This window comes from Grampus griseus (genome assembly GCF_964374135.1).
Source record: "Grampus griseus genome assembly, chromosome: 5".
Classification (NCBI taxonomy): domain Eukaryota; kingdom Metazoa; phylum Chordata; class Mammalia; order Artiodactyla; family Delphinidae; genus Grampus; species Grampus griseus.
The window spans coordinates 64,709,094-64,736,665 of NC_138998.1; the positions used below are offsets into that span (position 1 = coordinate 64,709,094).

The following is a 27,572-nucleotide window of genomic DNA, read 5'->3' on the forward strand; positions in this document are numbered from 1 at the left end:
TCAGTCATATCTCCCCTATTTTAAAACTGCAGAGTTGGGCTTCCCTGGTGGCACAGTGGTTAAGAATCTGCATGCCAATGCAGGGGACACGGGTTCGATCCCTGGTCTGTGAAGATCCCACATTCTGTGGAGCCGCTAAGCCCGTGCGCCACAACTACTGAGCCTGCACTCTAGAGCCCGTGAGCCACAACTACTGAAGTCTGTGCACCACAACTACTGAAGCCTGCACACCTAGAGCCCATGCTCCGCAGCAAGCGAAGCCACTGCAAAGAGAAAGCCCGCATGCCACAATGAAGAGTGGCCCCCGCTTGCCACAACTAGAGAAAGCCCGTGCACAGCAACAAAGACCCAATGCAGCCAAAAAAAAAAAAGAAAGAAAGAAAGAAAGAAAAAAACCCCAAAACTGCAGAGTTGATCTTACCACCTTACTGGGGAGCACCTCGGCAATAAATCTAATGGAAAAAAACTTGTCTGATGAATGGGGCAGGAAGGCATCACAGCAGTGCTGGTGAGTCATCCCAAGACCAGCAAGATTTGAGCTGAGGTGCTTCTTTGATGCTGCTGACTCGAAGCCTCCCTCAGTATTCTGTCATCTTAAGCAGCTTTCAAATCCTTGTCTCAGATTTCTTTATCTAGGTCAGACCGTGTCTTTTAAAAAAGTTGTGCCTGGACATGCCCTTCATAGATTGGACTGGTCCCATTAGGATAATTGGCTTTATATGCTTTGAAAATAGCAACAGTGGGACATTTTGTCATTCTTGAACAGTATTCCCTTCCTACTCTGGGGTGAGGTGTTAGGCAGCCCAGGTATGCTTATATGTGTAGTTTTTCTTTTTTTTTTTAATAGCATGTTGACAGTTTGGGGTTGGGAGGAGAGCAAAACAAGGTTGGAGCCCCTTTAGAAAAACATCCCTGAAAAAGAAGACTCTTTTGCTGAGATAAATGAGTGGACCTTGTAAAGAAGGCGATATTGTACCAGGACACCTTGAGTTGGGTCTGCTCTGTCCCATTTTGCTAAATGAGGTTGACTGCTCGTCGGTGGGGATCCTTGACCCCATCACTCTGAATTGTTGAATGGATCAGATGAGCTACTAATGCATATGAAGATACCATGTAAACAGGAAAATCAAACAAACCCTTCCTATTTGTTACCTTAGCACAGCTGCTGGACATTTTCCTAAAACAAATAAACTTTTCTTTTTCAGATATAAAAGTTATATACACTCATTTTAGAAATTTAAAGTTCATAAAAGTACGAAGAAGATAATTAAACCCCCCATAACCCATCATCCAGAGATAACCACCGTTCTATTTTACACATATAACCACTCTATTCTTTTTTTAAAGAGGGAGCATGTTACACATATTTAGTTGTATACATTTCCTTTATGTAATACTTTAGTGTAAACATTTTCCCATGTCATTAAATATTCTTCAAAAGTACATATTTTAATCACTGCATGATGTTGCGTTACGTGAGTGCTGTGTTTGCATTTATTGTGATATATTTGACCATTGTTTCTATTATTAAGTGCTGACTGTTTATCAAGAAGAAAACTTGCTTTAAAACAAGGCAGGGGCCCTTGACACTGTTTTTACAGTAGAGGAATTTGACGTATTTCACTTCATCCTATAGTAATATATATTGGGCTGGAGTTTAGCAGTACTTTTAGTTATGATCTCAGTTTTAAGGTAGAATTACACCTGTGAATTGTTAATTTAGAGAAAATTCTGACGGTAACAAAATCTATTAGGCCACCTTCTCTTAATTAACATAACATTAATTAGAGAGACATTGAAACATAGTAAGGGTAGTCTCATGAATGTACTGCATTAGAAAAGTTGCTTGATGCCTTCTGGAAGAATTTTTATTTTCTCTTACTAGGAGGATATGGTCAATTTGTTTTGCCCAAAGGGTTCAATTTCCATTGCTGGGCAGATACATAATACTATGGTTACCATATATTTGAATATGATGATGTAATGATGAGAAACATTTGGATAGTCTTAAGAATGGAGATTTAAGGAGCAGTGGGCTAGAGAGAGAGTTGTGCTAGTATTTCGGTCCTGAGGTTGAGCTTCTTTGTCATAGATTTATCTCTTTGCCTCTTTATGAATTTCTGCACGTCTGTGTGGCATCTTCTCATCTACATTTGCCTGACGTCCGTGCCTCCACCCATCCATCCTTCCGCTTATCCATCCAAGCATCCGTCTAATTAATCATCTCTCCCCTGGCCATTTCATCTACCCACTCACTTACCTCTCTCCGTCTCCATCGCTCATCTTTATCCATATCTAGTGAAGGGTGACTATATGGAAGCACGAGCATTTCTTTGTTCCATTTTACAAAGGGGGTCGCAGGAATCAAGGGTGCAAGAACCAGAAAGTGAAAATGACTAAAACTTGACCATTTTTGTTTCACCTTGAAATCAGAGAGGATGTTCAAAACTGACCTGATTACCTATTCTATGATGCTCATCAGGGGGTTCTTAGTATATTTGCATTTTAGGGAATGTTGTTTCAAGTAATAGTTTGCTAGAAATCAGTCACCAGGAGATAGACTAAACAAGAGCTATATTATAGCTTTTTTTTTTTTTTTGGTGGTACGCGGGCCTCTCACTGTTGTGGCCTCTCCTGTTGCGGAGCACAGGCTCCGGACGTGCAGGCTCAGCGGCCATGGCTCACGGGCCCAGCCGCTCCGCGGCATGTGGGATCTTCCCGGACCGGGGCACGAACCTGTGTCCCCTGCATCGGCAGCGGACTCTCAACCACTGCACCACCAGGGAAGCCCTATAGCTTTTGAGTAGTAAATTCAGAGGGGAACAGAATTTTCTTGAGTTTGGATTAAAAGTCAGAGATGTGCAAATGACATCTTTCCAAATTTATTGCCTTAATAAATGTATTGTAACATTTTTAGGGGATTTAGATGTATCAAACAAGGGTATTTTTGAGGTGTAGGGGCCTGTGTTGAACTTGTTAATGGGAAGAAAGGAACCTACTGTTACTGAAAACCTATTTTCTTCTCGTTCTAAGAAAGCTGCTTTGCACTTGACTATCTTCTTCAATTCTCACATCAGCCCTGTGATGTAACTTGTATTATTCCCATTATGTAGATAAGAGGCAGAGACTTGAAGAAGCTAAACAATTTTCCTAGTTTACATGGTTAACAAGTGGCACGGCTTTCTTGGAATTAAGACTTGTTTGACTCTAAAACTGTTCCTCTTTGCAGTAAACCACACTGACACTGCTGAAGACTTGTAAAGCCTTAGCTGTATGTCAGCTCTCCACTTTAAATTTTATAGGAACTCAGCCTCTGAAAAGGATCCTGCAGTTTTCAGTTCTTTTCTTGAAAGATGAGAGGGTTTGCATATGGACATGATAAAGAAGACAGTTCTGAGGATATGGATATAAGACTGAATCTATAAACTTGACTTCTTTGACAGAATGGGGTTTTCCTCATGTGCAGCTCTGTGTTTGTGTTTGATTTAACATGAGTCTTCTTAGCTTGATCCGAAAGACACAAAGTTCCCATCCACAAGATGCATCTAATGAAGCAGACAAACCAGTGAAATACAATAACAACTCTCCTCAAACTTTCGTAAGCTCTGGAAAGCCAGACGTAACAGCTATTGTAATATATTTTGCCAGACCAGCCGGTATGATCACAGGTGGACCTGAAATAGTCACGACTTTTGAAGACACAGCAAATTTATTTAGTTCTTAAATTTTCTATAGGTTTGAAAACTTATACTCTCTCTTTTTATCATCCTAAACTGTAACATTGCTAATAACATGCTAGAAATTGTCAATTATTAATTATTAATATTTTGACATCACTAGGAATGAAGGTAGAGCGTAGGTAAAAGAGGCTCTGCAATAGGACCTGCCTTACATGATCTTTTTTTTTTTAACATCTTTATTGGAGTATAATTGCTTTACAATGGTGTGTTAGTTTCTGCTTTATAACAAAGTGAATGAGCTATACATATACATATATCCCCATATCTCCTCCCTCTTGTGTCTCCCTCCCACCCTCCCTATCCCACCCCTCTAGGGGGAAAGGTAAGCTGGGATGAAGTGAGAGAGTGGCATGGCCTTACATGATCTTATTTCTTACTTTCCATCTTCGGTTTATTCTCTCAGCATTTGTTAGCGCCTACCGTCTACCAGGCACTCTGCTATGTGGGGATCTACTAGAACAGGGGTCAGCAAACTTTTCTGTAAAGGGGCAGGTGGTAAATAGTTTAGCCCTGTGGTCTGTGTGGTCTCTGTCACAGCTACTCATTCTGCTATCAGACAATATGTAAAATACTCAACTCTGCCATAGACAACATGTAAAAAACTGAGTGTGGCCGTGTTTCAAGTACAACCTTTAACAGAAACATGCAGTGAGCCACATTTGGTCTGTGGGCCACAGTTTGCCAACTCCAGTACTTGAATGCCCATGAAATTGTGAACTTTGTCTTGTTCATTGCGATGTCACCAGTGCCTAGAACAGTGCCTGGCATGTGGTAGATGCCAAACACTCAATAAATATTTGTTGAGTGAATGAACTAATGAATGAACGAATGAGACTCCTCCTATGATCTCTAAGAGTTCATAATCCAAGAGAGGAGATAAGAATACATGTATGAGAGTAGAGGAATCAGGTGGTATTTTAACTGGATCCTGAAGAATAGGTAAATATAAGTCACCAGCCAGAGATGGGAGAAGCACACTGCAGGCAGAAGAAACACACACATTGACAAGAAGCAGGTCATTTGTGATGAATAATGAGTAGTTTAGATGTATACTGTAATAGGATTTCCCTGACCTGCCTAATCATTGAAATTGCTTGTTATTAATAATACAGATTCCCAGTACCTTCCCTAGAAATTCTGATTTAGTAAGGCAAGTTTGGCCAATACTAGCTTATGAATAAAGGTTTGCAAGGAAGTAGTAGTGGGAGATGACACAGGAAAGATACACTGGGGTCATTTCTGATGGGAAATAAAATTTTTACTTTTCCTTCCAAAAGAATCGGTATTGACTGATGGCAGCTGGACCTAGATTTGTCCTGTACCTTCTGCCCATAGAATGGAGGGGGAACTCTGGTAGATATCCACCATAATTATCTGCCCACCTTCATATGTCCCCTACTGATCTTGTAGGAGTACTCTAGCCTTTATGATGGGATGGCATGTAATTTAGTCAGTTGTATAAATGATAATGAAAACATCAAATTCCGTGTAGCTTCTAGATTTATTGCTTTTGAATTCTTGATTGGCAAACATCTAAGGGGGCAAATGGATTCAAACAACACAGTAGAGAACTTGTTTTCTCTTGCTGTAACTCCAATTCAAAAGGTCGTTTAATTGAATGCCCAGGTTTGTAGACTGTGACCACTGGGAGGGCCATATGTCTCTTTAATGATGGGGGAAACTGAACTAAAACGTAGGCAGTGACTTGCTTAAGTTCTGTCACCAAATTATTGGCAGAACCAGGAGTGTAACGCAAATACCAAGTTATTCAACTTAGTTTTCTTGTCATAGTGCAATGCCACATTTATCAGTAAAGGTCCTAGTTTACATAATTTCTCTTCCCCTTGACTCTCATAGCCTTTTGCCCATACCTCTTGTATGCTACTTATCATCCAGTTATATCCTAATATCTTCTCTTGGACCCGTATCTCATTGTTACCCCAAATAAACACTGAGTTCTGTTTCCCTGGAGAGCTTAACGTATTTCCTGGCACTTTAGCATGTATTCAGCAAGTAATTGTAGACTTGAAATAACTTGAGCACCCTTTTTGTTTCTTGTGTGTTTTGACACAAGTTTCTTTGCAGTTATATTGTCAGAAAAGTCAGGCTTTTACAGAATTGCTGAAATACAAAGATACTTTCTCTTAAATTTCCTTAAAAAAAAAGTTGAATTCCTCATTATGGCTGAGACCTTTCTTAACAGCTCTTTTGATAGTTAAATGTCAGTAACTTCAAAAAAGAAATGTCAGTAAATTATCAGAGAAAGAAATTGCATATTTATTTGGGTAAGATATATTTTAATTGACCACTTAAAATAAAGATTATAGCAAACTCCTGAGAATTTCATATCTTGCACATTTCTCTCAACTGCCAGAACTTTGTTTGTATATCTTTAGGAGACTTAATTTTTATTTCTTTTGCATTATGGTTATATATGTACATTTGTCTCTCCCAGGAGATGGTGAGCATCTTGAATCAAAGCTTTTAAAAAAATTAATCTTTGCATCTCCACAAAGCCTAGCTCTGTAGGTGCTCATACTAAGTATACATTTACTTAAAGAAACATGGATAGAAAATGGTCAGTCTTATCTTTACATATTCACGTATTTTACGTACTCACGTAATTCATTCTTATTTTGCATCTGACTTTGTGCCACGCTTTGTGCATAACATTGATGGTAGGGCTGCATTGGGGATAGAAATAGAAATAGAAATAGAAAAGTGAATAAAAGATGGTTCGTTCTCTCAGGAATTCTAGTTTGGTGGGGATGTTGACATACAACACATAAATATAATGTGATACAGAAATCTTAGATACAAATAACCTGTGCTGGAATCTGGAGGCAGGTTAATTCTGATGAGGTGAATCGAGGGAGGCTTTAGCCAAGAGACATTGTTTGAGATGAACCTGAATGTGTCTTGCTCTTTCATTTTAGCCACTGGTTTTGATCTTTGTCAACACAACACATACACACACACCTGTACACACAAGGTGATGGTTTTTGTTTTTTGGGGTTTTTTGCAATCTGTTGGGCTGTAGATTTAAGAGTAGAACTATCTTTACAGGGGACAAAAGGTAGAGAGAGGAGCAGGTTTCATCGTGTCATCTGCAGGTTTCGCAACATCCAAAAGACACAGATGGCCTTCGTCATCAGTGGCATGGACAGCAAGCATATTGGCCAGAGAGAGAGTATCCTGTTCTAAACTAATAGTGTTCTTTCCAAGAATTTTCCCATCTAGTTATTGTTCACCTCAGTAGTTAAATTACACTAAATCGTTCCCTGGGTGGAGGGAGCATCGCATGGTGGAAGAAGTTTCGACTTTGACGTCAGAAGGTTCTGGTTCCATACCTAACTTTGCCATCTATTATTGATGTGACCCAAGACTGTTGCTTATCCTTTCCAAGGTTCGGTTTCCTCATCTTGAAAATGGTCGTGATGGAAAAGTAACCCCTGGAGTTGTGGGATTAAAGGAGCTAATGTTTGCCAAGCTCCTATTTCAGTGCCCAGGATATGAGAGGTCATTTGCCTACAGAGTCATGTGAGTTATGTAAAAGAGGGAGCAGACGATGTGTAAGTTTCTCGCTTTTGACACAGACACACTGCATTGACACAGTTCATAGACAGAGATCCTTGACTGTCACAAAGAAATGCTTCTGGTCCCTTTGCTTGAAACACAAAGCCCTTTTATCTAGCCTTCCTTCTCCCGTTTTAGAGTCTTAGGAGCAGGACATATTTTGTTTTCCTTTTTTTCGTAGGTAAGATAAAAGTGCAAGTGTGCTGATGAAATGGGACTTGTTCTTGGCCACAGTCTGAGCATGTGTCTTGGGGAGAGAGCTGAAGGGGGTAATGGGGGACACGGAGAGCTTGAGAGGGCTGTCTCTGAGAAGGGTGGCGCTGCCTGGCACTGATCAGTTATTGCACATAGGAATGCATAGTCAGATTTTTTATGTGACGTGTTTAGGTTTTCGAATGTTGGTAACTCATTCAAATATATTTAAAACATTGCAAGAGATACTTTCTCGTGGAAGGAGAAAAATGCAACTTATGATCTCAGTAACATCAACTTTGGCTCAAAACAACAACAAAGTGCTTTAAAAGTCCACATTGCACATGGCAAACAGAACCCATCTAAGGACCTGCTTTGACCTGCAGCCCTCCAGTTTGCATCTTCTGTGCATATTTTTAACTGTTAAAGGTAACAGTAAATGATGGCTAACACTTCCTGAGTCCCTTCCATGTCCTAGGCACTCTTCTTTGGACTTTACATATATCAGTTAATTCTTTTTTTTTTTTAATTTATTTTTATTTTTGGTTGCATTGGGTCTTCGTTGCTGCGTGTGGGCTTTCTCTAGTTGCAGCGAGCGAGGGCTGTTCTTAGTTGCGGTGCGTGGGCTCTCATGGCAGTGGCTTCTCTTGTTGCAGAGCACAGGCCCTAGGCTTCAGTAGTTGTGGCACGCGGGCTCAGTAGTTGTGGTACACGGGCTTAGTTGCTCCGTGGCCTGTGGGATCCTCCTGGACCAGGGCTCAAACCCATGTCCCCTGCATTGGCAGGCGGATTCTTAACCACTGTGCCACCAGGGAAGCCCCTCATTTAATTCTTACAGTAAACCAGAGGTACTGTTACTATTGTTATCCCAATTTATAGGTAAGGACACTGAGGCTCAGAGAGATTAAGTATCTTTCCTGAGATCACACAGGTCATATGTAACCGGTGAGTTTCAAACCCAGGCCTGTTCATTTTCAAAACCAAGCAGGCCAGTGGTTCGAACTTGATTGTATGTTATCATCACTGGAGTACCCTCAAAATACTCTTTCCCAAGCCTACCTCCAAGCTAATTAAATCAGATTATCTGGGGTTGGGACCCAGGCATGGGTATTTTTTAAAAAGCTCCAAATCGGTGATTAGAGGTAGAAGCAATATAGATAACAACCTCTCTCTCCACATCAGGCACTCCTGACCTTCTGTACCCTGTTTTATTTTTCTTTAGAGCGTTAATTACTCTCTGAAAGTTATGTGTTCATTTACCTGTTTGTGAAATTTTTGCCTTTACCACTGGGATGTCAGCTCCATGAGGGCAGGAATTTAGTTGGGTATTTTTTGCTGTATCCCCACCATCTAGATTAGTGCCTGACACATAGTAGGTACTTAGTAAATATTAATATTCTTTTTTTTTTTTTTTTTGCGGTACACGGGCCTCTCACTGTTGTGGCCTCTCTTGTTGCGGAGCACAGGCTCCAGACGTGCAGGCTCAGCGGCCATGGCTCACGGGCCCAGCCGCTCCACGGCATGTGGGATCTTCCCGGACCGGGGCACGAACCCGTGTCCCCTGCATCGGCAGGCAGAGTCTCAACCACTGCGCCACCAGGGAAGCCCTAAATATTAATTTGAATGAATAATCAGTCCTTCATTACGGGGTACTTACATTCTAGTGAAGAAGACAGATAATACATATTTGGTTCTATGAGAGAAGCTGGTAACAGTGATGGTCATGCCGACTTCACTGAAACTTGGAATACTGTTGTTTATCACTTGTATGTTGTTAGGATAAATTGTCTTGACATGTACTGAATGGACTGTGTGGCATTTTTGCTCATCTGCTGTGCTGGACTGGATCCCTTCTGTGGTGTGTGTGTGTGTAAGTGTAAGTGTAAATTGAGTCATAGGTAACACACTCATCTTACCCTGTTTGGGTACAGTGTTTTAGTGAGACAGCTAGGGATTACAAGCAGGGCATTCTGAGTTTTTTTACCCAAAGATCAGGCCATAGAACAGGTTCAGGATTGATGGTAGAGGTTTACCCAGTCTACAGGGAATTCAGATATTCTCTTCTCTTTCTAGGAAAGCCAACTTCTGTAGGTCACTCTGCTCCCACCACCTACAGCAGTAGTTCTCAGCCTTTATTCATCACAGACTCTTAACAATAGATAATATTCCTATAACAGAACACCATGGGCTGTGACCAGCGGAAGGCAGGCTGAGGTTACATGGAATAAGTAGAGACCTAACTATAGCTCTGCCTCTCGTTCTTCCATTTAAGAAAGTCAGTGGGAGTGTGCTCGACAACATCATAGGGATAAACCTTGATAGAGCACTAGTTTCTAAATAAAAACAATTCATTTGGAACTTTAGGACTTTAACGATGACAGTAACAAATTGCTTGTGACACATCTGACAGCTGAAGGACCTCGGTGACAGTGAAAATACTTAACCGCTGGTGTGGCCCTGGCACTGAACCACCAAAACCGACCCTGACAGGATCAGCTGTGCCATCAGGTACAGCCTTGCTAATGGAGTCAGAGCCTGTCATGACAAAGCAGCCAAGAGCCAGCGATGTACACAGGATGGAGGGAGACTCTGGGCCGCTCTCCCAGACGGGGTGGGGAGTGGAGGAGATCTTGCTTCCCAAAGATAAAACTTGGGTTGAGGCCCTCTTCTTGCTAGTTCTTGCTGGAAGCTTCTGGGCAATTCACTTGCCCTTTCTGAGCCTAAGTTTCTTCTAATACAAAGTGAGGGAGTGTCATTTTGGCGACCCCTCATTTCCCAGGCTTGATAGGATGGGAAGTAAGCCCCCATGCGAGACAAAGCACTGAAACCAAGGTAAGGATGATGATGAAGGGAGCGATGACAGCAGTGTTTTTTCTCCTCTTGTAGAGTGATAATCCCTGCTTTCTCTGTCCAAATGTAGCCAAAAGTGAAGGTTGAGAGGACTTTGGGGGAAAGGGGAGAAAAGCAAAGGCAGGACTGGACTTCCTTCTGTGCTTTTCCAGAAGAGTTATGTTCCGTGGAGTCCAAAGATACAATTTGGGCAATCTGTTTCATAGTTAAGATTGTTTAATGCAATAAACTGAGTCTGAATAGGCTCATGCCTCTGTGATATTCATGAAAAGCGCCATGTCTGAGGTGGCCTTGTTGTTTTGAAAATGGGCTGATTTTGACAAAGGGGAAAAATTGGGATTCGTTTACTGTAAGTCGCAAGTAAGAAACAACAGAAAGTTGAATATTAGAAGAACTTGGCTATCGCAAAAACCACACACTTTCACATCAGTAAAACATGGAGTTCTGATCTGAGTGGAATATGAAACTCCTTGCAGACCACAGAGAGTAAAAAGGAGTACTTTTGTTTCATTATTAATACCGTTGTCCTTATTTCTCTAAATGAGAATTGATAGCAACCATAATAGAATCTTTCTCAAAGACCCAACACAGAAAGAAAAATAAAACAAAATAAACAAACAAAATCCTCCCCACCACCATCCCCGCTAACAAACCCCAGTACGCAGAGGATGCGTGGTCTCTGACTAGCCATCTTTAAGTCATCACATTCTAGGGGAAGGGGACTGCATTTCTTAAGACTATTTGTTTCTTTTTCTCCCTTTTCTGGAGGACTGGTAAAGTTGGCCGTTTATGACGCTGCAAGAAGGGTAATTTTGTCCTCTAATGTGTGTGAGCATCCCGACACAAGATGACTTTGTATGTATTGGGACTATTCAGATTTACTAGGAGAGAGAGGCCAGAGATGCCGGATTGAGGGGTGTGCTATAGAGTAAAAAGGGAGCTCTCTGGAGGTAAAACAAAGCACCCTTTAAAAATGAGAGAACAGTGGAGTTGAGGGAAAGAGGCCCATTCCTTGCCAACACATGACATGTGGTGAAAAGTCCATGGAATGGAGGTCAGGGACTTGAGTGTTCATCCCTTGGGACTGCCACTTAACCACAGCTGGCCTCTGCTCATTTCTCACTGAAATGTGGGAGTTGAAATAGATGTTTTCCAGTCATTCTCCTGAGTAGTATTTAAAATTGGTGATTATTTATTCAACTCTTGCTTCATGGGGACTTGGGGTGTCGTGGCCGTGGGAAGGGAAGCTGAGGCCAGGGGGTGGGGCGTGGGTGTTTGGTTGAATGGATGTGGTTGAGCAGAACAGCACTAGAAAGATTATTATTATTATCGTTACTATTAATTCAGGAATGGTCCTTATAGTATGGGGAGCTAACGTTTATTGAACATATATTCCTTGCCAGACCTTGGGCTAAGAGCTTTATACTTGTTATCTTATTTAATTTTCACCACAGCTCTGTTGAGGTGTGAATCTTAAGCTTTCTGTTTCACAGCTGTAGAAACTGAGGTATTGCAAGAATAAAGCACTTCCCCAAAGTCAAAGCTATTAAGTAGCTGCTTTAGGCTTCAAACCCTGACACCTTTGTCATTCTCATTCCGCTGTACCCTGTTCAGTTGCAGAGTCTGAAGGTTGCTGGCCATCTAGCAGGCTTCCTTCCCCTCCATTTGAAGTTCTCACTGATGCATTGTTGGTCAGACTTTCTCTAAAGAAAACTAAAAATTAATCTGAGGAATCAACACAAAAAGATAGTACACAATTAAAAAGTTACAAAAATGCATGTAATGAAAAGCAAATCTTACTCTTATCAATGTCTTATCTCTTGACTCTGCCCTCACCCCCCCCCTCCCTGCAAGAGGCAAACACTGTTATCGGTTCCTTATGTCCCTTTGTAGAAATAAACTGGGTATAAACAAGCATATATAAGTACTTATATTCCTTTATATCCCAATGTATATAGAATATTTACACAAAGGGGAGCATACTACACGCATTATTTTGCATCTTGCTTTTTTCATATAATCATATATCTAGATGATTTCTGTATCAGTATCTTGTGTCTGGTATCTTGTAGATTTAATTTATATTTCTGTTTAGTGATTTTTGGACATCATTTTAAATAGATTATCCCCATTTGTATTTCCTTTTTTTGTGAACTGCCCTTTGCCTCCCTTTCTATTGTATTGTTGGATTTTTTGCTTATTGATTTATTACAGTTAAGAAGATGAACCCTTAGTCTGTGATAGGAGGAGCAATACCCTGCCATTTTGCATTTGTCTTTTTAACTTACAGATCAAAATTTAAAAAATATATATAGTCAGTTCAACCTTTTGGTTTAATGGTTTTTGGGTTTTGTGTAACACTTTGAAATGCTTTTTCCACTTTATTTAAAAAAATCTTCTAATTTTCCTTCTGGTTGTTTCATCTGGTCTCTCTCTGCCTCTCTGTCTCTCATCACCAATTCATTGAAATTACATTTTGGTAAAAGATGTGAGGTAGGGATCCATTTTTATATTTTTTCAGATCCACCTGTCCAAAAGCTATTTACTGAATAGTCCATCTTTTCCACACTGATTTGAAAAGCCACCTTTATTATATATTAAGTACTTTAGTGCTTAAGTACTTAAATATTTAATACTTAGGAATTTGCCTCATTTTGGGGGCCTTCTGTTGCATTCATCTGTCACTTCATGCATCATTATCAATTGCTGTAGCTGTGTAATGTTTTGTTATCTGATGGTGCTACTTCACTCTGATTAGTTCCTTTTTATCCCAAGTTTTTGTCTTTTAGCACTTGTTTATTTTTTCCATGAACTTTAGAATGAACTAGTCCAGTTTTAAAAGTAATGTCCTGTTGACATTTTTATGGGAGTTGCCCTAAATTTATTCATTAACTTCATACATTATGCATTATAAATTTGTTATTTCTTGTTATTAGAACACTATGCCTTTCCATTTGTTGAAGTCTTCTTTTGTGTCCCTAGGAGCGTTTAAATATTTCATGTAGACCATGCATGTTTCTTCTAGGTTTGTTTTCCTAGGTATTTTCTGTTTGCTCTAGTTAATGGAAATTTCTTATACCATCTAACTAATTGTGTGTGTGTGTAGCCTCTTGGTTTCAGTATTTTTTCTACACAGTCGCTTTACTAAATTCTTTTATTACTTGAATAATTAAATTTTTTCTAGTTTCTTGTTAAGTAATCATATAATCTGCCCATAATTTACCTTCCTCTTTCTAATTTTTATAACTCACAGCTTTTTTCTAATTATATTGTCTGTACCCAGAGAAGAATGAATATAAAATAGCAGTGTTAGTGTTAGAGTGAATGACCTCTTCTTTCTGACTTTAATGGGAATGCTCATAATGTTCCCTGTTCATTGTGATGTTGGGTTTTGTTTTGAGAAATAGATTGTGTTAAAAACTATCCATCCTTATTCTGAGAGTGTTTTCTTATTTTTATTTTTTTAAGTGGAGACTCGTTGTTAAATGTTTATCTAATACCTTTTTGGAAACTATGGAAATAATCATACATTGTCTCCTTTTCTCTTTTCTAAGAAGAGAGTTGTTTTTCTCTTTTATCCTATAAATTTGGTGAAATATATAAACACATTTTTCAAACAGGAAATCATGCTAGTGTTCTTGGAATAATATCCACTTTGTAACAGTTTGTGCATTATTTTATTTTATTTTATTTTAGTGTTGTTGGAATTTAGATCTCAGTGATTTATTAACAATTTTTGCATCAATGTTCATAAAAGAGACTGTTTCAAAATATGTTTGTGTATATGTGTGTGTATTTGCATTGTCAGATTCTACTATTAGTGTTATACTTAAATCATCATAAAAATAATTTGGAAGCTTTTCTTTTCTTTGTTCCTTTTTGAAATAGTTTAAATAACATTTATATGATCTGTTCTTTAAAAGTGTGTTGGAATTCCTCTGTGAAACTGCCTTGACCTGGCACCTTTTTTAGAGCAGTGGAGGTGTTTGCTTTTTAAAAACTTTTTATTTCTTCTATAGTAATTTGACTGATTTTCTTTTATATCTTTTCTGTGGCCACTTTTGTTAATTGTATTTTAGGAAAGTCACCTATTTCAAATTTATTTGCATGGAGTTAAATAATTTCTTGTAATCATTTTCATTTCCTCTCTGTTTATGGTTATTTCCACATTATTATTTAAAGTTTCACGGTTTTGTCCACCCCCCATCCTCCTTTTGATTAGTTTAGCAAAAGTTTTATTATTCATTCAAAAAACAGTTCTTGCATTTATTATTGGCTGTACCACTCTTTATTTTCTCTTTAAAATCTTCAGTAGTATGTTTCTTCTGTTGTGACTAGGTTTTTGTTGTCATTTTCCTAATTGAGCTTGACTTTTTTTTTTTTTTTTTGCGGCACGCGGGTCTCTCACCGTTGTGGCCTCTCCCGTTGCGGAGCACAGGCTCCGGACGCGCAGGCTCAGCAGCCATGGCTCACGGGCCCACCTGCTCCGCGGCAGGTGGGATCTTCCCAGACCAGGGCACGAACCCGTGTCCCCTGCATCGGCAGGCGGACTCAACCACTGCACCACCAGGGAAGCCCGAGCTTGACTCTTAATTCACGTATTTTCCTTTCTGTTTTCTTGTTCATATAAATAAGGAATACATTTTTCTTTACACATTTCTCTAGCTGTATGCCATACATTTTGTTTTTGATTTAGTTATTTGGCTATGTACAATTTTCTAAAATACCAGATCCAATTATAATGTAAGCATCACGAGGATAGGAACCTGTCTGTTTGTTCATTTTGAGCCTACCATAGCACCTATCACATAGCAAGTGCTTAAGAAATATTTTTGTATGAATAAATAACCCTATAAAATAATTATGGGATCTGTGGCTGGTTCTCTCCTGTTGCTCTAGTTCATCTCTGCCATCTTTGGACATTCTCTCTCGGTATCTACTAATGTGGAGGCATGAGAAAATATTAGACATGCTTCACGTTCTGTTTTCAGAGTATGTTATTAGTAGATTTATTTTTAAAGTCTACCAATACAATTTCCCCCAAATCAAATAAACCTGAGTAAAAAGAATTTTGTAAAGATTAGCCCAGAGAAAATATATTTGAGTAGAATCATAATGTGAGAGCTGACGAGTTATCAGAGATCATGCACATGATTTTTGTGGACTTGGGTCCTTTGTTCAAGCTAAATCTTGCAGACAGGCCCAAGTCCAGAATGTAAAATGATGAAAACACACCTGCTATAGTAGAGGGGAGGGCACAGAGCCAGGGAAGCCCAAAACCCTACTGCTGGCCGCTTTCCCTCCTGACCTCCTCCCATGTCTCATTTGAAAACCATAGTTTAAGTTCAAAAACTCTCAATTTTCAGATGAGAATGAAAAACAAAAGTGCAAAGAAGGCAAATGATTCATTCGAAGTTACTCAGTGAATTAGAGGCATAAAGTGGGACTACAACTCCGGCCTTCTGTCTCTGCATTTAGTGGTATTTCTGGGCTCCCGGGAGGCCTCCTGTACTTTGCACCAGTGTGTGCTTTTTGATGGACCTGATATTTGATGACCTCCCTCGGCAGGCTTAACAATCCTTGCTAAGGCATAGGCAGTTTATTTGCTGATCCTGGAGGGGAAAGCTGTGATTCAGGCTCTGAGGTCTAAGAACTGCAGACTAAGTTTCTAGTCTCCTGATGAAATTGCTAATCTGGGTGCCAATGGTGTTTCTGCTGCACGGACACCTGCCCACATAGCATAATTAGAAATTATAATGACGACGACGATGAGTCTTCCAGGACACCCACGTTCTTTACAAGATATTTCTGCTAATCGTCTCTACCAGAATCAGTTGGAGAACTTTTTTCTTTGAGTTTTCCCCCCTTTCTAAACCAACTAAAAATGCTGGTCTAATTCTGGTGTAGGTTAAGATTTGTCCTCCCCGTTCCTGGTGTGTCTTTTGTTGTTCAGGGGATCGTAGAACCTTGGGATAACGGAAATCGCCTTGGGTCACATATGAGGAGATTTGGGTCCCAGTTTCAGCAGTGCCAGAATTTTCCTGTGAGCCCTTGGTAGAGGTTGCTTCCCCTCTGTTAAATGGGCATCCAGTTCTCTTGTGCCTGTTTACTAGGGTGGTGGGAATCAAATGAGTTAATAAGTAAGGAAATGCTTCATTAGTTCTACACTGTAAATCGAGAGGGTTGTTATTGAAGTTATTTTTGCATTGTCGATAATTTAGTCTGTTAAGGTTATGTTTACTAGGTGTGAGACCTGGGAAGGCAGATTGTTGTATTTATCCAACACTGGGGATGGTTAGGACAGATAAAGGGCCAAAATAATGCCTGAAATGTATGTAGTACGTGGGCTCTACCTTAAACCAGGAAAAAAATTGCTGCCATGAAGGGATGGTGCCCAGGGAGGAAAGAGACGATCTTAGGAACTGGAAGTCTCAGTGGAAAAGTATAAGTAAAAGTTAGAGGTGGGAGAATAGGAGGCTAGCGCCAGGGTGTGTGATAGTGAAGGAATGACTAGAAAAATACCGGCAGTGGCTTTGAACGCTGTGTATCTGGAGTGTGAGAAGACAGGCAGACACAAACAGAGAGGTTGCAGGGAAAAGAGTATCCTCAGAGAAGAGCCATCTCCAAGGAAGCCCTCCACATGCCCTCCAAGGAGTGTAAGAGTGGTTCTAAAGCTCCTTAGGGTCGGGGATGGCCTTGTCTTCTTCATTTGTCTCCATATCCTGCCATTAGCATGACACTTTGTTCACAATACTTGCCTTTAAAAAAAAAAATTGTTTTGGGCCTTGCTTTTTAATTCAAGGTTCAATATCTGAAGGAGTGTTTAGGAGGGGTTCTGACAGGAAAGAGCTGATTTGTGTAATTCCATTTCTGTTTTAGCTTCACTGTTTCCTCATCCAAAAAGTGTTGGGCTTCATGACTTGGTTTCTATAACACTCACTACCTTTGTTGAAGGGAAAACATTTTTCTAAAACTAGGGCTAAAAAAATTCTCAGTGAATATGTTGATATTCCTGTTACAGTGCCAAGGCTTCGGGAAGGAGTAAAATGTTTCCAAAAGTCCTTTTCCTTTAATGGAGGACTTCAGCTTACGTACTGGGCTCAGACAGTCTTAGCTTTTATTCTTGTTCTCTTTCTCTCTCTCTCCCCCTCTCCCTCTCCCTTTCTCTCCTCCTCCTTCCCTCTCCCTTTCCCCCTCCCTTCCTTCCTCCCTCTGTCTACTCTCCTCCCCACCTACCTCCCTCCCTCCCTGTCTGCCTATCTATAGAAGATGGTATAATTTAGTTTCTCTTATGCTTTAGACTTTGGTTGGTTTGGCGAATCAAGTCAACTGGGTTGAAGAAAAACTGACTTTTGAAAGAAAAATTTGAAAAAAAAAAAAGTGTCATGATTCCTTGAAAAGGATTTTTTCCAGCCTAGGTTATACAGTTTCACAGACACTTGGGATGGGAACTAAAAAGTCTGGACACACTGCTATCTGAAAACCCTGTGAATGTGTTGGCTAAGCATTTTTTCTTCTTAGCACAGATGGAGACAGACTCTTTTTCAGTAAAACAGAGCCAATATAATCTTTGAAACTTTCAAACATGATTTGGGAAGATGATTCCCTATATAATGCCGTTCCAAATATAAAATTAAAAATTTCAATAATTAGCAAACATGTGACTTTTTCAGTTACCAATATTCTTTTTGGCCAAGTTGTCCTTTCACATTCTATTCCTTTATTTATAATTAAAAAAGTCTTTTTAATTCAGCTAATTTCTAGCTTGCAGTGAATCTTTTAACTAATTGGAAATTTTTTTAAATTTATTATAAGAACAACAAAAAGCAAGAAGTCACTTTATGTAATGTCTTTTTTCGTAGTTCAGTGTCGTCAGCTCTTTTCCTGATCGAGTTTTGGTTCGGCTGGAAGCAGCCTGAGGGTGTTCATTTCCCCAGTAATTTTTACCTGTTTCTGTTTGGTGAGTTACGAAAAGAGTAGAAAGTTCCTTTATACACTTCGCCCAGGTTCTGCTACTGTTAATAGCTCACGTAACCAAAGTACATTTATCAAAACTAAGAAAGTATCATCAGTTCACGTGATTAATTAATCTACAACTTTTATTTGGATTTCCCCAGTTTTTCCACTAATGCTTTTTGTCTGTTCCACATTCCAGTTCAGCATACTCTGCATTTGGTCATCATGTCTTCTTAGTCTCCTGTCTGTAACCGTTCTCAGCCTTTCCTAGCTTTTTATAACCTTGGCACTTTTTAAGTGTACTGGGCAGGGTATTTTGCAGAATGTCCCTCTGATGTTTTCACATAATTAGACTAGGCTTGTGGATTTGGGGAAGACCACCATAGAGGTAAAGCCCTTCTCATGGCTTCATATCAGGGACTACATTATATTAACGTGACCTCTCACTAAGATGTTAACATTGCTGTTGATCAGTTTTGTTTTATTATGTTTTAACTAAAGACTATTTGCCTGGGACTGTTAACACTCGGATGTTAACATTGCTGTTGATCAGTTTTGTTTTATTATGTTTTAACTAAAGACTATTTGCCTGGGACTGTTAACACTCGGACATCTTGACAGTGGTGACCATCGCTGACTAGTCTTCAAACTACCAGCTTCATTCTAACAGAAGTGCAAAACTCCTAAAGCAAGTGTCTGCCAAAGCTCAGCTAGAAAATGTGGTTCCGACGTGAGGCTAGTCTTGGGGCTGGCTTCAACATTTCTCCAGTCCCAACCCTGGGCCTTGCCTGTGAGGAGAGTTGAACGATGGTGCTGGTTTTGTGCATTCTTACCCAGTGAACAACACAGGGATTGGGGCCCACCTTAGAAACCAAATCTCCAACAGAAAGGAGAACACTAGGGAAGGCAGGAAAGAGAGAGAGATGGGCTCTGCCAGACTTCTGGAGATGATCCTTCTCCTTGATTGGCGTGGCTTCATGGATGCCAGCCATTATCATCCTCCTTCCTATCTTGGGGGAAAAAGTGATAGAGGGAGAGCTCTTTAGCATTTTACAAGGGAACGGAATCTTCCATATTCACGGACCCAAACCAGAAGATATGAAAAGGTGAAGAGTTTCTCACTTCTTTTTTTCTGTAGCTTCATTGACGCATTGCATATTTACTGAATTTTTACCTACCTTGTCTTATTCTCAGAGGATACACAGTCAGGTTGGGAAGAGAAGTACTGATGACTAGAGTTGGAAAACAAACTTGATTCAAGACACAAAAGATTTGAGGGTAGAATCTCAGGTCCTCTATGTGATGATATCAGTATCCCAGTGGGTAGAGTGGCTAAGTTGCTACTTTTTTAAAAATAAATTTATGTATGTATGTATGTATGGCTGCGTTGGGTGTTCGTTGCTGCGCACGGGCTTTCTCTAGTTGTGGCGAGTGGGGGCTACTCTTCGTTGCGGTGCGCGGGCTTCTCATCGCGGTGGCTTCTCTTGTTGCAGAGCACGGGCTCTGGGTGCGTGGGCTTCAGTAGTTGTGGTGCGCAGGCTCCGTAGTTGTGGCTTTCGGGCTCTGGAGCACAGGCTCAGTAGTTGTGGCACACAGGCTTAGTTGCTCTGTGGCATATGGGATCTTCCCGGACCAGGGCTCGAACCTGTATCCCCTGCACTGGCAGGTGGATTCTTAACCACTGCACCACTAGGGAAGCCCTAAGTTGCTATCTTGTTGGGCATAATCCTTGGTCCTCTTTGGTTTTCCTCATCCTCACATATGAGATGGAGCATTTTCTCTCTCTTGCATTTGCTTTCACAGTGACCTACAATCTCTTGGTCTCGAGGTATAAGGTTGAGAGAAGTACTTTGCAATATTGGGTGAGTTGGGTCTGCCCATGGGAGTGGAGTATCTTAATAGCTATTGCAAAACTTGTTACCTTTCTGCAACAAATGTTTCACTCTGTTAGGTGAAGGTTGAGAAGTTGGAGGTGTGCTGTCCAGTATGGCAGCCACTAGCCACGTGTGGCTGTTGAGCAGTTGAAATGTGGCTTCTGCCACATGCTGAAAGAATAAAATTTTGTATCTATTTGTAAAATAAATTTCTTTTTAATATTCTTTTAAAATGTGGTGGCTAGAAAATTTTAAGTTGCATACGTGGCTCACATTATATTTCTGTTGGACAGTGGTTAGAACCTGGGAAAAGTATGGAGCACAGAGAATTGACCTTGTGTTCTCCTCTGAGTTCTAATAATGTTGGCATTAAAAGGAAAGGCTTCAACAGTCATACTTTTCATTTAAAAAAAGTCTGATTCAGAAGAATTAGTTCATTTTACATGATTGCTTGGACTGGAGAAGAATCTGACATTTGGTATTTTCATAATTGAGAACATAACTTGCTGACTTAAAAAAAAAAATCACAACATTTTGTGCTTGGCCTCAGGTACCAGACTTTGAGCTCTTTGAAAATAGGGATGGTGTCCTTTCTCTTTCTACCATCCTTTCCCGCCAAACCACACACTAACACATAGAAGGTGGCTAACTGGCATTTGTTGAGAAGCAAAATAACTTTTAAAGAAGTGAAAACCTTATGAAGCTACCCTATATTTATGGTTGGAAGAGAGAAATATCCCCCTTTATAAGGCAACCTTTTTTCTTAAGTCAGTCATGAAAAGTAAAGAACATTGATCCAGGTGTTTATTTACTTCTTGATTTAATTATCATTCTCATCAGGTGTCCCTGTCAGCTTTGCTTATGATAAAGAATCTTTTCAAAATGCTTAAGTTTACCACCCCCCGGGTAAGGGGAGACAGAAAAAGATGCTGCTTGCTCAAATTAATCCTCATCTTGTTCAGATATTAAATCCAAGGGCCTGAAGACTGGATTATTCTTATTTTTCCTCTTGTTGAATCCTTTTCATTATCTACCTATGCTTTGGAGGATCTAGGAATACTAATGAAAAATGAGTTTAAGCTTGGGCTATATTAACTTTTCATCTGGTTTTTAAATTTTATTCTGCTTCATGCTGAGCCAGAGCCTCTGTGAACACATGACTTACAGGCCCTTACTCTTCCATTACGTTCATTCCCTTGAGTGTTCCTTCTTCAGTATAAGCCCTGGGGCTGGGTGAGAGAGCAGGCTTTGTGCTATGTTGTTATTTGGCCTGAGCCCTGTGCTGGGAAATTCAGGAGCTCCATGATTTTTGATTTTACATGAATGGTGCAGACTCTACCTAACGTCCAGATGCAGTCCAGGACATTGCCTCGGTTAGAGGCAAGGCTTACAGAATCTACAATGGCTTTGTAGCTCACTATTCCTAATAAAGACCTCTCAAAGGAGGTTTTTTTTGGTTATATACAGCCTATTTCTAAGGCTGTTTGAAGCTTTGATTCTTCTGCTGAACAGAATGGAAGGTAGTGGATTCTCTTGGAAGTGTGTACATGGCAGCTCTAATGAGTGGAAAAAGTATTGGCTTTGGAGTCAGAAGACCTGTGTTTACTTCCTAGCTCTGCTATTTTCTAGTTGTCAGACTCTAGACAAGTAACATATTATCTCTGAGCATAAATTTCTTCATTGGTTCAAATGGGACAATATCTACATCACAGGGTTCTCATATGTTAATAAAGGTGCGGTACTTATTTTAGGGACCAATCCTTAGGCTTTACAAACACTAAATGAATTGGTTTTCTCACACAGGTCTTGTGATTTTGCTGGTGAGAGACCACTAGCCATCTTCTGTCTTCATTTGGAGGTGGGGGAGGAGGGCACTGCGGTGATCGTGTGGTAAAATCCACTTTAATTCTAGCCGTGAGAAAAAGAGCAGGGAAAATGTGGTAAACAATTGCTTCTAAAAAGCTCGAACTAAAAGCACTTGATGGATTTGTGCTGGTTTCCCGGTAGACTCATCTCTGTACTGCCCGCATAGCACAATTAATAGTTACTACTCAAGAAAGAACAAATAAAAAAAGAGAGAGAGCAGGCATAAAAACATGCTTTCATCTTCCTGAAGACAGTCCCCTTTGTCAGGTCCGTGGAGCCATACCTGTGAATCATCCTGGGAAGGCGCAGTGTGGGTGACTAGAAGGAAGATCTTGTGGTTCATTTCTTACCCACTTCCTGGGCTGGCAAATGTCTAAGCTCATCTTTCTTACCTGCTGATGCCTTATCAATATCCACTACCGTTCACCATGCATCTTCACCAACGAGGGCCTCTTTCTCACATCGTTACTCCAAATACATCAATGCATAGAGAGCCTGTTACTCTCCGGGCAGAAAAAGGTATAACGCAAAGCAGAATCAAGTTTGAGAGGGTAAGCGTGGGGCCATGGAAAAGCACATGGAGTAGGTATATAGGAATGTGAGTGTGAGCACAGAAACACTCAAGCCATGTTTGTTTTGTGAGGGTGTGAAATGAGTCACAGCCTTGCTGCAGACAGGCCAGCTGACCTTGGTTGCTTCACTCCTATGCTACTAGATAGAGTCCATGGATCAAGCTTTGCCACTTGCAGTCTTAAAGCTTAGTCATATTAGAAGAGAACTCTGACTTTGAGGATGCATGCCCTACATGGGCATCTAATTCTCCTATGGATTGAACTTCGCAGGCAGGATTGAGGTGAAGGTCATAGATTATAGGGTCCGTTCCTGTGTTTGAGTCCAGCCGAAGCAGGAGTGATTCTGGGCGAGTCTACATGCTGAGTTTCAGTTCCATCTCCTGTGAAACAGGGATAGGACAGTGTCAGTACTGGCGGTAGCACATGGAGTAAGGTGCCTGGCACAGAATAAGCTCTCAATAAATGACGGGTATTGTGTTTGCTATTGTTATTGTTATTATGTCACCACAATCATTTTCCTTGATGCTGCCCTATAGGGATAGACTGTGGCTACAGGAAACATTAGTTGTGAAAGGGCTTTGTATTAGAAAAATGGAAACTATCTACTGAGTGAACAAAGTCATTAAAGAAAGCTTGGAATCACTTCTGCCATCTTCCTTTATGTTTGCGCTCATGGATCGTTCGGCCTCAAGTTTTGGATATTATCTTTTTTTGCTGCATCTCTGGGATATTTTCCCTTTTCTCGGTTCCACCTATTATTGCCCTAAGACACGTTCTCATTGCCTCCTGCCTGACTGGTGTTCCTGCCTCCAGACTCTCCTAGAACCTTTGTTCTCAAACTGTGGTTCCCCAAGCAACAGCATCACCGTCAAGCCTCTTAGCTTGCTAGACAGGCAGCATCTCAAGCACCTTCCAGACCTGCTGAACCCTGGGGCACATTCCCTACCGGGCTGCATGGCCTACATCCAATGCCACTTGCTACCACCTACCCCCTTTGCTCTGCTTGGCCAGTGTGTGTTTGTTCTGCCTCTGGAATATTTCCTGGTTTTGATTGTTCTCACTACCTCTTTTGTAAGAGGTGGTTAAGCAGGTGAGCGTGCGCTGTGGAAAAGCACTGGGATAGAGTAGTGACCCAGTCGAAGTCACCATTCATAACCTTGACTATGGCAGTAGAGTCTGAAACTCGATACTTTTATGACTTCCCCTTGTGACCTTTCTGCATACTTGCTGAGTACTTACTATACACCAGGCACTGCTTATAGTATACTCTAATGGATTAGGTAATTGGATTATCTCATTCTCTTGAAGTATTATTTATTGATACCTTTATCTTCCTCCTGTTTTAGGATGTCAGCTCTCTAAAGGTGGGGACCTTGTCTGTTGGCACTGTATCCCCAGCCTGTGGAAGATTGCCTTACATAGGAGAGGCACTTGGGAAACGGTTATTTAGGGAATGAATGGGTCCCAGAAGATTGTCATTTGGAAACAAATCCACATGCAAGGAAAGAAGAGTCTCTTTCCTCCCTATTCCAGATATGTTCCAGGAGAAACTAACCTTAAGTTAGTCTTTATCTTTAGTCTAAGAGGTGGCGCAGGCATTGGAATCTGATTTAGGATTTGCTCTAGTGGCCTTGGGTACAGATGCAGGTCCTGAAAATCTGGGAGAGAGGTTCTTGGGTGGCACCTTAATGAGAACAAGTCTTTCTAAAGCCTTAAGTTTGGCGATTGGCCTGGTAGGAAATACAGGGCCTTCTGAGTTTTATGTTCTTTGTGCGCACGTTGTCGACGTGTGTATGTGAACCTTTGATTATTATGGACTCAGCCGGCAGTAACCATGGTGAGTAGACCTATCACACAGCATTTTTCTGAGTCAGTTTAAAATGCTGACAATTAAATATACCGTACTCTTTTAAGCGATCCATCAGTCTCCCTTGTTGTCATGGTGACTGGAGTATATTTAGAAATGTGACAAGTACACTGAGTTCAATTGCACTTTTGCCAAAACATAGTTTTGCAGCTAAAATTGAATTTCCTGATTGAAGATCCAAGTGCTGTTAAGGGGGCATGATCGTTTCTATACATTATTCTGGAAGCATAACTTACATCATTCTATTAAATCAGCAGTTGAAGTCTTATCAGGCTAGTAAGATATTGACACTAGAAGTGGTTATACTTAGAGTTAATGAAATAAAGTGAAAAAAAGACATCTTTTTTTTTCCCTTAAAAGTGAAATTTGGGCCTCATCGATATAACTAGTTTGATGATTAGTACCTTTAAATATTTATAAAAATTTGGAGGTAAGTGTGCCTTTGTCTGTTCCTCCAGATTATATTTTTTATTTAAAGAAACTTATCAAGACTTCCCTGGTAGTCCAGTGGTTAAGACTCCATGCGCTTCCGCTGCAGGGGGCATGGGTTCCATCCCTGGTCCAGGAACTGAGATCCTGCATGCCGTGCCATGCGGTCAAAAAAAAAACAAAAAAAAAAGAAAAAAAGAAAGAAACGTATCAAGGACCTCCTCTCTCCTACTTATAATCCATTCTTAGCAATATTAGGGCATCTTTTTTCACTTTTGGTCTGACCATGATTGACAAGCATCCTTATTTTTCCCCAACCTCATTCCTTTTGTGTTTCAAATGAAGTGGAGTAAAGAGATAAAATGAACATGACTTTTTGCTCCAACAAAGGAAAAGTCAAAGTTTTGTCTAATCGGGAACTTGGTTTGAATCCTCACTCCCCTCTTGTCCTCTGTCCTGTCACCACAGTGCTGAGAATGATGCTGAGTATGAACTGCTTGCTCGTTTGACCACAGAAAGTTTAGGCAATTATGCAGCGGCTGGGTCATTATTACAACCCTGATTTCATTCCTGGTCACAGACAGATTCTTGTTCTTTTTTTTTTAAAAAAAAACATAATGACATTTTATTTATTTATTTTCTTATTTACTTATTTATATCTATCTATCTATTTATTTACTGGCCTCGTTGCAGCTTTCAGGATAGCAGTTCCCCGACCAAGGATTGAATCCGGGCCATGGCAGTGAAAGCCTGGAATCCTAACCACTAGGCCACCAGGGAACTCCCCAGATTCTTGTTCTTGAAGTGAGAAACAAGAGCTCCTGGATAATTTTGCTTCTATGTTTCCATGGAGCTGAATGCTTTGGTAACTGGGTTTGAGTTTTAAGCCCCTGATAATATGTATGTTAAACTGTTTTTATTTCTTTCATGTTCATGGCAAACAGTCTGTTTTGGTAAGGGACATCCTAGTTATAATAACAGTTGGTACGATTTACTGAGTTTTTACTATAGGCCAGGTGCTGTGTATACTAAGCTTTTCAGTGGATCATTTCACTGGAGCGACACAGTAATCTTGAGTGGGTCCTAATGCTTTTTTACATTAAAGAAACAAGTTTAGAGAGGTTTTGTGTCTTGACCAAGAGCATCCCTTAAGTAGTAATGGAGTCTGGATTCTGGTCCGCGTGCTGTATTAACCAGAGGCTGCCCCACGGAAGGCACCCAGTGAATGTCTGTTGACTAACCAAAGGACTACTCCATGGTGAAGCCATACAGATGTTTCAGTGTTCCTAAATGCTCACTAACATTGCAGCTGCGTTAAGGTAAACAGGTAGCAGGATCTGAACACAGAACTGAGGCCACTCTGTATCTTCCCTAAAGGTTTAGAACCAAAGAAGATTAGTACGAGGTGGGAAGGGAGCAGACATAAATCCCATCTAGTCCAGTGGTTTGGTCTCAGGACCTATTTACACTCTTAAAAATGAGTTTTTGTTTATGTGAGTGAAAGCTAATGCTATTCATTATCTTAGAAATTAAACAAAAATAAAACCAATATTTTAATAAAAATATTTGTATGAGAATAAGTACATTTTCCAAAATAAAGAAATTAGTGAAAAAAGTGGCAACTGGATTCTTACCTCTGCGTTGTATTTTTTTGCAACATGTATTTTGATTAAAATTTATGAAGAAAATCCAGAAAGGATTTACAGAAAGGATTGGAAAAGGAAGTAAAAAAGAGGTAATTGTGGATTTTCTTCTTTGATAATACACCAGAATTTGACAAGTGGTAGTTTCTTAAAGTTTAGTTGCAATGTGAAGTCTGAACTCATGTCAATAAATCCTTTTCTTTTTATAAAATCCATTATATTAAAATCCACTGGTCTAATTTTTACTTTGAATTGATTTTCACCTTTGATTGTGTAACATCATTCACTGGTTATTCGGTTCACGGAGTTACGCATATCTTCCGAATGTTGACATGTTTTATTCTTTAGCATTTAAAAAAACAATTACATTCATTAATATCACCACTGATTTCATCAAAAAAGTATTTTAAGTATTAGGAAGATGTCAAGTGCATAATAGTAGATGCAAGGTTTTAAAAATTCTAATTTTCACTTTAACATTTGAGTTTTATCAACGACAATAAATCCTGTTAGTTGTTTTTCTTGAAATGATAGGTTCTTTTGGTTTATTTTTGAGAAAATGTATGAGATGACCAAGTCAGAATGACCACAGTTTGTCCGTCATTCTTTCAAATAAAAACGGTGTTTCATGCAAAGAGCTGTTAGTTCATCTCTCAATATAAACAATCACACATGTGTGTTTCTTGGAGGCAACCATTATAGTTTGGGATTCAGCAGAAGTGCTTTGTGAATACTTCCTACTATCTCACACAGAATATTAAAAAGATGTATCAGTCTTACGAAGAAGATGTGAAAACCTCAGGACCGAGATTTAATAAAATTAAGGATTTTTAATGCGTTAAGGACAGTCTTAAGTGAAACAGTCCCCCTGAACCCCCCCTTTACTGTGGGTGCTTGGTGGTGAAAAGTACAATGACTATCAGTACATCTGGTGCCGCTTCCTTAATTCATGTTAAAACTCCAGCCATTTTTACCCACTTATTGCTTTTGCACCATTGGTGTAAATT

General features: G+C 40.1%; 1 protein-coding gene across 1 annotated transcript in view; it reads left to right on the forward strand.

The window, feature by feature from the left end:
- LPP (LIM domain containing preferred translocation partner in lipoma) overlaps positions 1–27,572 on the forward strand; it is a 565,263-nt gene that overhangs the window by 27,405 nt on the left and 510,286 nt on the right. Inside the window, exon 2 of the mRNA XM_082654321.1 lies at positions 33–508. The gene's annotated coding sequence lies outside the window, so the exon portion shown is untranslated. The remainder of the gene's footprint in view (positions 1–32; positions 509–27,572) is intronic.